General features: G+C 33.5%; 1 long non-coding RNA gene across 1 annotated transcript; it reads right to left on the bottom strand.

The window, feature by feature from the left end:
- Positions 1-7,340: 7,340 nt before the first annotated feature.
- LOC145813634 (uncharacterized) lies at positions 7,341-10,067 on the bottom strand. Its single transcript, XR_014356825.1, has 2 exons — positions 9,495-10,067; positions 7,341-8,191 (listed from the first exon to the last, which is right to left on the bottom strand). It is a non-coding gene; the product is annotated as an uncharacterized LOC145813634 (long non-coding RNA).
- Positions 10,068-12,770: the final 2,703 nt, after the last annotated feature.

The raw sequence follows: 12,770 nt of genomic DNA, 5'->3' as shown, positions 1-12,770 counted from the left end.
ATCAATAACAGGATTTCTGTTGGATTGATTTGTATGGTTAAACCAATCAAACTATTAAAATCCAAAATTTAGATTTCATTCATTTTATCTTCATATAATATATAATAATATAATTGAAAAAGAAGAAGAATGTTATGTTATTGATGTTTTAAATGTAGTGTGCACGACTTAGTGAGAGCATGTCTCTCTTTCAATCCCTTCTCTTGTTAAATGATGCCTTTTTCATTGCTATTATAGTGTCTTTTCCCCCCCCCTCAAATTCTAGTTGTGTGTTGAGGTTTAACTATGACATGATGTGGTAACCTCTTATGTTTAGAATTATTAAAGAAAGTTTACTTGTCATTTTAAGATGATATATCTGAAAAAGTTATTGCTGAAAACTTCAAATGTTGTTACTTGTGATGCTAAGAAGTCACAGTTTGGACTTGAAAAAAATTTGCAAAATGAAAAGTAAAAGAAGTCAGTTTGGGAACTTCGTTTTCCTCACATTTTTATAGTGGGAAAAAATGTCGGATTTTTATAGATGGTCCATTTTATTATACTAAAACACTATTTGATTTTTTCAGAATATGTTTTCTAAATAACTACACACTAGTTTGGTGAAAAAACTAGATGTAGCTTGAATGGTTTCGTGAAACTAAAAATTTGAAACTAGTTTGGTGTTCATAGAGAAAGAACAAGCAGCCAAAGAAACTAGTAAGACAAAAAATAAAATAAAAAGAAAACTCATTCAATGGTCCATAGATTTTCTGCTATAATATTATTTTTAGAGTTTTGGCTACACAATCCGTAGTTGGCTGCAAGCAAATCAACAAATTCACATTGTAGGAACTAGGCCTCTAAATAATTTGGAGCTTGTTGCCCCTTTCCGACTTTTCCTTCAATTTTTGTATCCTAATAATATTTTGATTTCAATTATAGTTCCTGCAGGTTAGAGAGCCAAAGACAAGCAACTATGTTACTTGGGCAATTTGCTGCTACAGATTCAGACTGTAAAGTGGAATGAAAGAGTTTTTTTACAATTTAAAATAGAATTTTAAATTTTTTGAACACATCCCATTCCACTGTTATGCACTCTTTGTTGTAGTTTTATATATGATTTGGAGGAAGGATCCTCTAGAGTTTTTTTTTTTTAAAGTTTTCTAGAGTGGTGCATTGTGTGGTTGAGATTTAATGATAAGTCACATCAATTTTTCAGCATTAAATCTCAACCACACAATACATCACTTTAGGAAATTTTAGGAAAAAAACACTCTAGAGCATTCTTAGGTGCCGTTTGGTAACACTTTCGTTTTCAGTTTTCTGTTTATATTTACAAAAATTTTAAAAACTCAAATAAAAACTTGTTTGGTAAAATTTTTGATTTATAAATCAGTGGTCTCAGTTTATAAATTTGGCCAAAAAATGAAAACACAAAAAATATGTTTCCGTTTTGAGTTTTTAGTTTTTTTTTTTTTTTATCACCTAACATTAGCCACCACCCGCCACCATTTTCCACCACCGTCTTCCGCCACCACCACTCATCACCCACCCCCTACCACCACCTGCCACCACCACTTATCACCCACCTGCCACCACCACCCACCACCACCCACCCCTCGCCGCCGCCACCACCACCACCACCACCCATCTGCCATCCACCTACCACCCGCCACTACCATCCACCGCCCGCCACCACCACCACCCGCCACCTACTTGCCACCACCACTCACCACCCACCTGCCACCACCATCCACCACCAGCCACCCGTCACCACCAGCCACTTGCCACCCACCCGCCACCACCACCCACTACCCACCCGCCATCCACCTGCCACCACCCACCACTACCACCCACTACCTACCCGCCATCCACCTGCCACCACCCACCACCACCACCACCCGCCATGGTCACCCACCCACCCACCACTACCACTACCCGCCACCTACCCGCCATCCGCCACCCACCTGCCACCCGCCACCACCCACCACCCACTGCCCACCCGCCATCCACCACCCACCACCACCACCACCCGCCATGGTCACCCACTCACCCACCACTACCACCACCCACCACCCACTCGCCATCCGCCACCCACCTGCCACCACCACCCATTACCCGCCACCCGCCGCCACCACCACCCACCACCGTCCACTCGCTACCACTCACCACCCGCCACCGTCACCCACCCACCCACCCACCATCACCATCACCACCCACCCGCCATCGCCGGTCATCCGCCACCCACCTACCACCCGTCATCCACCACTCACTCGCTACCACCCACCACCCGCCACCGTCACCCACCCACTCACCACCACCACCACCTACCCACCACCACCCGTCATCCGCCACCTACCTGCCACCACCACCACTACCCACTCGCTACTACCCACCACCCGCCACTGTCACCTACCCACCCACCCACCACCACCACCCGCCACCTACCTACCACCACCTGTCACCTACCACCCACCTGCCACCACCACCACCACCACCACCCATCCACCCACCACCCACCCCCCGCCACCGTCACCCACCCACCCACCACCACCACTCGCCACCTACTCACCACCACCCTTCATTTGCCACCCACCTGTCACCACTACCCACCACCCGCCGCCACCACCACCACCACCACCACCACCCACTCGCTACCACCCACCACCCGCTACCGTCACCCACCCATCCACCCACCACCACCATCCACTACCCACCACCCACCGTCACCACTTTCCACCACCGTCTTCCGCCGCTACTTGCCACCACTTGTCATTTCTCATTCTTTTTTATATTTTTAAATTTTTTTAAACATTTTGTCAATTACCAAACGCGTTTGTAGTTTATGTTTTTCTAAAAATAAACAAAAACCAGTTTATAAAATTTTTGTAAATATAAACTGAAAACGTAAACGTTACCAAATAGACCCTTAGTGTATGATTTGTACAGGTGCACATTGTTCAAAAAGGTGTTGTCCAACAACTAATTCAGATGCTTCAGTCCCCACACGCACCCGTGAGAGAGGAATAATGCTGGGGAGCACTAATTAGTGCTCCCACTAATTAGGTGGCAGTGGGTCCCTCCATTAATGATGTGATGTTTTGGTCTTGGAGTTGTATTTTTTTTTTTTTTTTTTTTTACTTTTTTTAATGCATTAGTACTATTAGTGGTGATATTTTTAGTGGGATGAATCAATGTTGCGTGAGAGAGTTAACATTTGCATTGGGAGCTTGGCACAGGTTTTTATCCTAATTGAGATGTTATTGTTTTGTTTAAAAGAAAAAAGGTTTAATTTGAATGAGGTCCAATTCTCTTGGTTTTTTTTTAATATTTATTTTCCTTAAGAGATTGAGCCTCCATTTGGAAAGTGGGTTGGCTTTTTGATTTTTTGACTTTTTTTGGCTATTTTAGTTTAGGTTAAAAAGTAGTTTGGGAAGAGTTTTTTGGTTTTTTGACTTTTTTTGTGAGAGAAGAGTGTAATGATTATCGGTTAGATGTGATGTTTTGTTTGTTGTAAGTAAAATAGCTTATTTTGTCTTTTATGATTATTTTAGTCCCAAAATCACTTGCCAAAACAGTTGGCCTATTGGTAGAAATGTATTGTGCGGTGATCTTTTGAATTTTCCTTTAAATTGGTAAATTTCTAATTGGATTGTAGTGGTGAAGTTTTTTGAAAATAACTTAATGTACCCAATATTTTAATTGTGGAAAGTGCCATTGTTATTGTTTTAGTAATGAAATTAGACATTTTTTAACGAATTATTTTCTTTTTGGAACCAAAAATTTCGTTAAACTTTTTTGGCATGAAATTATTTGGAAAAATATCGAAAACTTGGGAAGTAGAAAAAATAATTACAAATTCATAAAAAGTATAACAATCATTTGCACAATCCAATGCATAAATCACTTGTATTTTTATGAGTTTGTAACTATGTTTTTTACTTTCCATCTTTTTGATATTTTCTCAAATTATTAGTCTCTACAAATATATTTATTAACAATATTTTAAAAATTTTATACAAATAAAAATTGATATTCTGATATTTTTATAATAATATTTTCATTTTCAAGACAAAAAGAAAATTTAATCCCGAATATTGCAATCACGCAATTCATATATAAACAATTCTACATTTATTTAGGCTGTGTTTGGTTGGGAGATTTGAAAAGGAATTCGAAGAGAAAATGAAAAGGCGTGTGAAATTATGTGAAATATAAGTATATTTTATTCACATTTTTCTTTTTCCTTTCTAAATTTCCCAACCAAATACGACGTTAAAATTTTACTAACAATGTTACTAAAGGAGTCATGTCGGACCGATGTAGAGACATTTTAAAGGAGTCATACCGGACCGATGTAGAGAACTGGATGTTGAACCAGCAAACGTGGCACACACATAACTAATGACGTGGTGCTGAACGATGATGGCAACAGATAATTGAGTGCGCTAGGGGACAGCATGGATAGTGCGCCAGGGGGCGACTTTGGTGGTGCGCCAAGAAGACTGCTTAAAGAGTGCGGCAAAAGGAGACGGCTTAGGTAATGCGCCAATGGGACGGCTTAGAGAGTGCGCCAAAAGAGGCCGTGCACCAAGGAAACGACTTAGATGGTGCGCCAATGAGACAGCTTAGTGGTGGTTTGGGACTTAGGTGGTTCACATGGTATATCACCATGCTCACCATGATATAGGTATAATACCCCTCCTCAAACTCAAATAGATTTGAACATAGAAACTTATTGAGGTTGAAACAGAGGGAAAGACAGAGTGGAGCAGAAGCGCAAAAAAAATATATGATAGAGATATTTAAGGTAGGAATAAACCAGCGGATAAAGGAAGAGATCACCACGAAGCGATATTGATAGGAAAATATGACAGTGGAATGGGTTGAGGTCCGGTGGGCGGCCAAAGCAAAGCTGTCGCCCGCTGGTAAGGCGAAAACACCAAGAACTTAACCTATAGCTCTGATACCATGTTAGAATAGTAGAGAGAGAGAATAATATGTATTGTATTGAATGAATTGTATTAAATGAATTGTATTGAATAATTGTAGAGTTGAATGTATTCTATATAATAAAAGGCATGTATATATAGGCTGAGAAAGAGTATCCTACTAAAAATCTAATTATGAAAAAGAGTATTTTATTAGAAACCTAACTATGATTATTCCTAAACGTATCTAGGAAATCAATACATAATATATTTAGGAATACCACATATACATTAACAAGTCTATTGTATATTTAATTAGATTATTAATATATGTAAAGTTATTCTTTATATATTGATGAGACATTGTTATTGATAATTGAATTAAAAGTAGTGCCACATCCTCTAATTTTGTCCCCTCAAATTCCATCTCTAATAACATGGCCTACCTTTAGACCTCAGAATTTACAGTTGATCTCAAGCTTCCTTAAAACCATTGAACCCTCCAATTATGGCCTCGTTTGGAAAGTGATTATTTTAGTAGGTTATTTGACTTTTTAGCTATTTTAATAGGCTATTTTAGTTTTTGTGTTTGGGAAGATGAGATGGATTTTATTTGAGTTGTTGTATTGAAAAATGTGTTAAAATGATATTTGAAATTAAAATGACAAATTTGTCCATAAAAATATATTTTTTTAAATTGATGTCAAAGGGTAAACTCGTAATTTACTTATTGATGGAATAACTTCTGTAGCTGACAGTGTAGGCTGTGCCTACACTGCCGGCTGTGCAGCTTTTTTTTATTTTTTATTTTTGAAAAAGCTTTCAAGAGTGGGCTTTTTGGCTAAATTTTCATTTTAGACTATAATAGCCTCTTTAGCCACTTCCCAAACAGCGCCTATGTTTACTACTCTCTTTAATAGGCAAACATGTTGTCAAATTTTGCAACTTACATTTTATTTTATTTTATTCTGCTAAAATACAACTCTTAAATTTTGGAGTTTATATTACTTTCCAACTACATGTTTTATTTCTCAAAACTCTATTTTTCTTGGCAAAGACTTTTCAAATCTAAACTTCAACTCTTTTTAAGGCAATAGTTGAGGTAAAAACTGTTCAATGTACTTTTCTTTAATTAATTTGTAAAATGCAAAAAGAAAATGAGAAAAAGATATCAATGAGAGAAGAAAAAATAATATCGCTATTGCCAAAAGCCCCTAATTTGGGGGGAAAAATCATTGGGGTAAATAAGCATTTTTTGATTAAAATTTAAATTAAAGAGATAATTGTTAAAAAATTCAAAATAATTAGGGTATAAAGCATTATGTCTAATAGATAATTTTTGTTAGTGAAAAATTCACATTTTGTGAAATAGTTTGGTAAGAAATCATTTTAATAGTTATGGAAGACATTTTGTTTCTAATTTTACCTCTTACTTTATCTGTTGACTTTCATTGACTATTTGTTTAAATTTTTCCCTATCTATTCAAATTTTTTTCTATCTGTTCAAATTTTTTTTTCCTACGTGTTTACTTTTTGAATCTTTTAATTCAAATTTTCCTTATGTCTAATTTATTATTTGCTCAAATTTTTTGAATATCTTTACTTTTTTTTCCTTATCTCTTCAAATATTAGACCAGATATGATTGGTCGAAATTCTTTATTTGTTCAATTTTTTCCTTTATTTGTTTAACTCCATAAAGAACTTCGATTATTATCTGTTCATTTTTTTTGAACAGATCTACCTTGCCTTTTATTTGTTCAATTTGTTTCCAAGAAGTTTTGCTGCTCTCGACAATCATGGATTGTTGCAATGCCTTAACTACTCACAGATCCACCCAAACCTCAGTTATTCATTAATCAAAACATTAACGTGACCAATTAATAAAACATGTATCTTGGAATCCTATTAATGAAAAACAAACAACTCATACATTGAGCATTAGCCAGAGACATCATCACAAGCAGCAAGGAAAGATGTGATCCAACACATGACTATAATAAATCATCATTGCACCTCAAGAGGGAAGTAGTAGGACGCTTTAGCTTCCCAACATTAATGCATGGTAGATCAGCAGAATAATGCAACTCTATGTTGTGGTAATTCACAAAATGCGTGAAGATCTTCTATAGTGAAATGGTAGAGTGATCTCCTACACTGAATTTATGAGGGCGCAACACTTGTCCCACTAATGGAACTAAGGATTGAGATCAATCCCTTTCTAAATAACGTTGTTTTGATGGGAAAATTTTTAAATTAAAAAATAAAAAATAAAAAAAAAAGTGAAAAGAGAAACGAAGAGTGAGAGAGAGAGAGAGAGAGTGAGAGAGGACACAACCACCGAAGTAAATACTTTTTCCCACCTAAAAAAAAAAAAGAAAAAAAACTTTCCAGATACAGTCAAGCTTTATAGAACCATGAATTGCAAGAAAGAATCAAACAAATTCACAAGCAAAATGTAGTTTCTCAATAACTTTTCTTGATCATCAAACACTACCTGTCAAAAGATAAGAACAAATCCATGAAGATAAACAAGAGAAAAGCAAAAAATGGCCTATAAAAAGCACACACCCGCCTCTTTCTCACTCACTACTAGTAGCTGTTGGATAGTTGAAGTTAGAAGAAAAGAAGACGACACCCTTGTGTTCCTGTGATGGGTTGGTGCTCTTGTCCGTTTCTTACAAGCCCTTTCTGTTCACCAGAAATCCCAGCAAGTCTTTTGTTTTGTGGAACCCATCGATCAGATCATACAAGGAAATTTGGCCCCCTTTTGAGTTCAATGACTTTGGACTTCACGGAATTTGTTACAATCCCAATATTGATGATTACAGGGTGATTATTCACTGGCAATACTTTGAACCCTTGTTTTGATTTATGATTCGAAAAGCAATTCTTAGAATATGATTACTGAACCCTGTTATTCGATTTTGGTTAACCAAAGTGGGGTTCTTGTGAATGGTGTTCTTCATTGGGTTATGGCTTCGAAAGAACTCCGGCATCGAAGAAGAAGAAAAAAGGAGAAGGGGAGGGAAGGGGTATGGTCGCCGGGAGGGAAGGAAGATGTGCCGGAGATGGAGAAAAACTCTGGTCCGGTGGCTGTGTGTCCTCTCTCTCTCCCTACATTTCTATTTTCACGTTTTTTTTTTTTTTTTTTTTTCACCAAAACGATGTCGTTTTGGTGAGGGATTGATCTTCACCCTTGATCTGGGACAGATGTCACGCCCTCATAAATTCACTATAGCAGATCACTCTACTATTTCACACTAGAGAATCTTAACGCTCTCTAACATGCATAGAAAGAAGAAGTCTGCCATTAAATTAAAACTTAATCACCTGACAATTGATATACTAGAGAGAAATGATAAATTACAAATATAATTCTTTGTTTAAAATACGAATTATTTTTTATGATTTAAAAAATTATAAATATTTCTTTGTCAGAATTTTTTATTTGATAGAATTAATTAAAAAAATAAAATTTCTAACTATTCCTGATACAATAATAAAATTATCTGAATTATTAATTGAAATAAAATTTTAACATTATTAACAATTAGCATATCACCTGTGCTATACACGGATTATATTTACAAATATCTATTTATGTGAATTGCGATTTTTAAATATCTTATTTTTTTAAATGTTTTCTTTTTTTCCTTTTTTATATTATATTAAAGTTTATTTTGATAACAATCATACGTGTTAGACTTTTCAAGGAATTAAATGTCTTTTTTTATTATATTATATTAAAGTTTAATATTTTGATAATAATCATATGTGTTGCATTTTTTAAGAAATTTTTTTTATACTTGTTCTTACATTAAAGTGCTATTATAATGGATAATAATCATACGTGTTGAGACTTTTCAAGGAATTCATATGTGTTGGATTTCAAAGAATTTTTTTTATACTTGTTCTTAATGCATTAAAATGTTATTATGAGCGTAATACTTGAGCGTTGGGAGAAGTTAATAAATGTTTACAATTATCTATATATGTGAATTGTGATTTTTAAATGTCTTTTTATTTTATTTTAAATGTCTTTTTTTTTTTCCTTTTTTATATTATATTAAAATTTAATATTTTGATAATAATCATATGTGTTAGACTTTTTAAGGAATTAAATATTTTTTTTATTATATTATATTAAAGTTTAATATTTTGATAATAATTATATGTGCTGAACTTTTCAAGAATTTTTTTTATATTTGTTCTTAATGCATTAAAGTGTTATTATGAGGGATAATAATCATATGTGTTGAAACTTTTCAAAGAATTCATATATGTTGGATTTCAAAGAATTTTTTTAATACTTGTTCTTAATGTATTAAAGTGTTATTATGAGGGTAAGACTTGGAGGTTGGGAGAAATTAATAAATGATAAGATTTTTTTTAAAAAAAATTAAAAAATCAAAAAATTTTGTGGGTTAAAAATCTTTTTTATTTAATATATAGTATAAATTGTTAATTAACCTGATAATTTTAATAAAATGACATATATGTTATGAAGGAAAGCCTAATTTACCCAAAGAGGAAAAACAATAGTGATTCTTGGTAAGGAGTATAAGCATAAACTCTATAATCACCTTGCTATTTTGGTCGGGCTTTGAAGGATCCAGATTCGGCACCACCGCCGTCTCGTTCACCGCCATGTGAGAGACAACGTTTCTAACTCTCTCTCATTTTGCTTCTATTCTGTGTTTGAATAAGGGAGAGAGACGGTGGAGAGAGAGAAATCTCGCCCCTTTTTCCTCTTCGTAATCTGGACGAGATCACAAATGATGCGGTGGCGGCGGAGAGAGATCTGCCATCGATGGCAAAGCTCTGGTTCGAGAGAGGAGTAGTAGCGGCACGGCTGGAGAAGGATGGCGGCGGACGAGGGTGTGAAAATCTGTTGTTTGGCGAGACAAGGATCGGGAGGCAGAGGAGGAGCGGCGGCAGTGGTGGCAAGTTTCCAGCGGATGGCGGCGTCTGGGACAGAGATTGGAAGCGCTAGGCCATAACCGAACACGCAATGGAATCTCAAAGGCAAATCTGTTAGCCTTCGCGATTGATCCATCTTCAAAAACCAAATCCGTCACCATCGCCGCGCAGACTGAATCCATCATGCGCCGCCGCCCTTCGGCACTGCTGCGTCGATCTGGAGAGAGAAAGAGAGACAAGCGGTGACGGTTTGGTGAGCAGGAGAGTAGGGAGAGTTAGGGATGACAATGGGAGTTAATGGGGTGGATATTAATTTTTTATTCCCATTCTCCTATAATAAATTTTTTCCATTCTTCATTTCCCATTCCTCATAAGTACCACCCTCCTCATTTATTAATGGATATGAATTTTCCCCAATCCATTTAATCCCTATTTTTATTTTATTTTTATTTTTTATATTTAATGTTAATAATTATTATTATTTTTTTATTTTTTTTATTTTTTTTATTTTAAGGTTCACAACAAAAACTAAATATACCTTTAATCTTTTTTTTTCTTTTTTAATATATTTAATGTTAACAATCTTTTTTTTTTTTTTTTTTTTAAGTTTACAACAAAAGCTAAATATACTTTCAATCTTTTTTCTTTCTTTTTTAATATATTTAATGTTAACAACTTTTTTTTTTAAGGTTTTAGCTAAATATACCGTCAATCTTTTTTCTTTCTTTTTTAATATATTTAATGTTAACAACTTTTTTTTTTTTTAAGGTTTACAACAAAAGCTAAATATATATTCATTCTTATTTTTTTTTTATTTGGTTCAACAACAAAATCAAATACACATTGATTAATTAATTAAAAAATTTGTTTTATAATAATCAAATATATAATTTTGAAACAATCAAATAAGTTTTAGTAATTGAAAAAAAAATATGGAAGAACGTGGAAGATTAAAAAAAAATTACAACTATCTCTCTCACTCTCACTCTCTCCCCTACATGTTATAAGAACCTGATTACAATGTTATAAGAACCTGTTTGAAGAAATAAAATATGAAAGAACCTGTTTGAAGAAAGTGTTATAAGACCCATATTAAATTACATCAGAGCATAAATAAGAAATTGTTTGTTGATCTCTTAGCCACGGACATTTTAGACATTAAATCATCTTTCTCTTAGCAAATTTGAACCATTCATTTTAATTTATTCAAAAATCTAATTATACCTTTTAACAAATCTGAACCACTCATTTTAAGATATATATGTCTTACCACACCCAATCCATCCTCCATCTTCTTCCTTTAGTCCCCACGAATTTTGTTGTTTGTTACTTTTAAAAAATAAAAATGTTTATTCAATTAAATTTTTATTAATTTCACAACACCATCACCACTATTCTAACCTTCATTGTCACACTACCATCACCATAGCCACTACCATCATCACTGCCGCCATCACCCCACCACTATGTCACAATCTCTACTTTCACCTTCGTTCCATCACCACCACCACCACAACCAAATATAAAAAAATATATTTTTAATTTTTTTTATAAATAATATTTTTCAATAAAAAATATTTTCTATCTAAAAAAATGAAGCATAACATTGAAAAACAAGTTGATTTCAGTTAAATCTGTTCATAACTAAGAAAAATTCTTTTATTTAAAAAAAAATTATTTAGTAAGACTTTGTATCCCCTTTTTGTTTTTCCAGCAAATAAATCTTTGTACCTATCCTTTCTAATCAATCACGACTCATGCTTGTTTCGATTCTCTACAATTTTCTTATTTTCAAATACATTCATATATATATATATATATATGTTGTATAAATTGTATGATAACATAAAACAATTAGATTCATACTCGTTAATTGAAATTTCAGAACAAGCAAACTATTCTGAAAATTACAATACATAACAAAATAAAATAACATAGAAAAGTAAATCGAAACCTGCACTAGACAGTGTCCTTAATTTTTTTAAATAAATTTAAAAAATTTTAGATATGTATAAAATTTGACAAGAATAATGTGACAATGTTAATTAATGTGTATTTGATTTTATTGTTGAGCCAAATAAAATAAAATAAGATTGAATGCATATTTAGCTTTGGTTGTAAAAAAAAAAAAAAAAAAAAAAAAAAAAATTAGTTGTGAACCTTAAAAAAAAAAAATACAAAAAAGATTGAATGTATATTTAGCTTTGGTTGTGAATCTTAAAAATTAAAAAAAAAATGGTTGTGAACCTTAAAAATAAAAAAAATAATAATAAAAAAAAGATTTGATGTATATTTAGTTTTGGTTGTGGATCTTAAAAAAAAAAAAAAAAAAAGGAGTTGGTTGTGAACCTGAAAAAAATAAATAAATAAAAGAAAAAAGATTGAATGTATATTTAATTTTGGTTGTGAATCTTAAAAAAAAAAAAAAAAAAAAAAAACACATATGGGGAAATTAGTGGGTACCCATCCCAACCCATCCCATGTAGATATTTAAAGAATATCACTTACCCTACCTAATGGATAAGAAAAAAAGGGAAAAACTCATGTATTTGGGTTGGGTCTCCATAGATATCCACAGGGTAGGTTATCCATTGCTATCCCTAGGGAGAATAGGGGTGTTGGCGGTTGGTTGCGGGTGGTTTTAATTCGTTATCATCAGGTTAATAGATTAGAAAAAATTAATCTACATTCGTCTACTGGATTGATGGATGTAGATTGAGTAGATTGACAAATAAATAGATGTGAATTAATTTACTGGTTTAAATTTTTATAAATTTTAAATATAATATAACTTGTCAATATTTTTGTTGACATAACAATCCAACTCACATAATTAAAAGATTATCAAGTAAATTTTTAAATACGAATAATAAATACATATAAGAAAATCATATATTATTAAAATTATTTCATTACTTTTTTTTATTAAAAAATTATTT

This window comes from Camellia sinensis, chromosome 15 (genome assembly GCF_055761805.1).
Source record: "Camellia sinensis isolate YWXY chromosome 15, ASM5576180v1, whole genome shotgun sequence".
NCBI lineage: Eukaryota > Viridiplantae > Streptophyta > Magnoliopsida > Ericales > Theaceae > Camellia > Camellia sinensis.
This window is presented reverse-complemented; position numbering and strand designations above follow the sequence as displayed.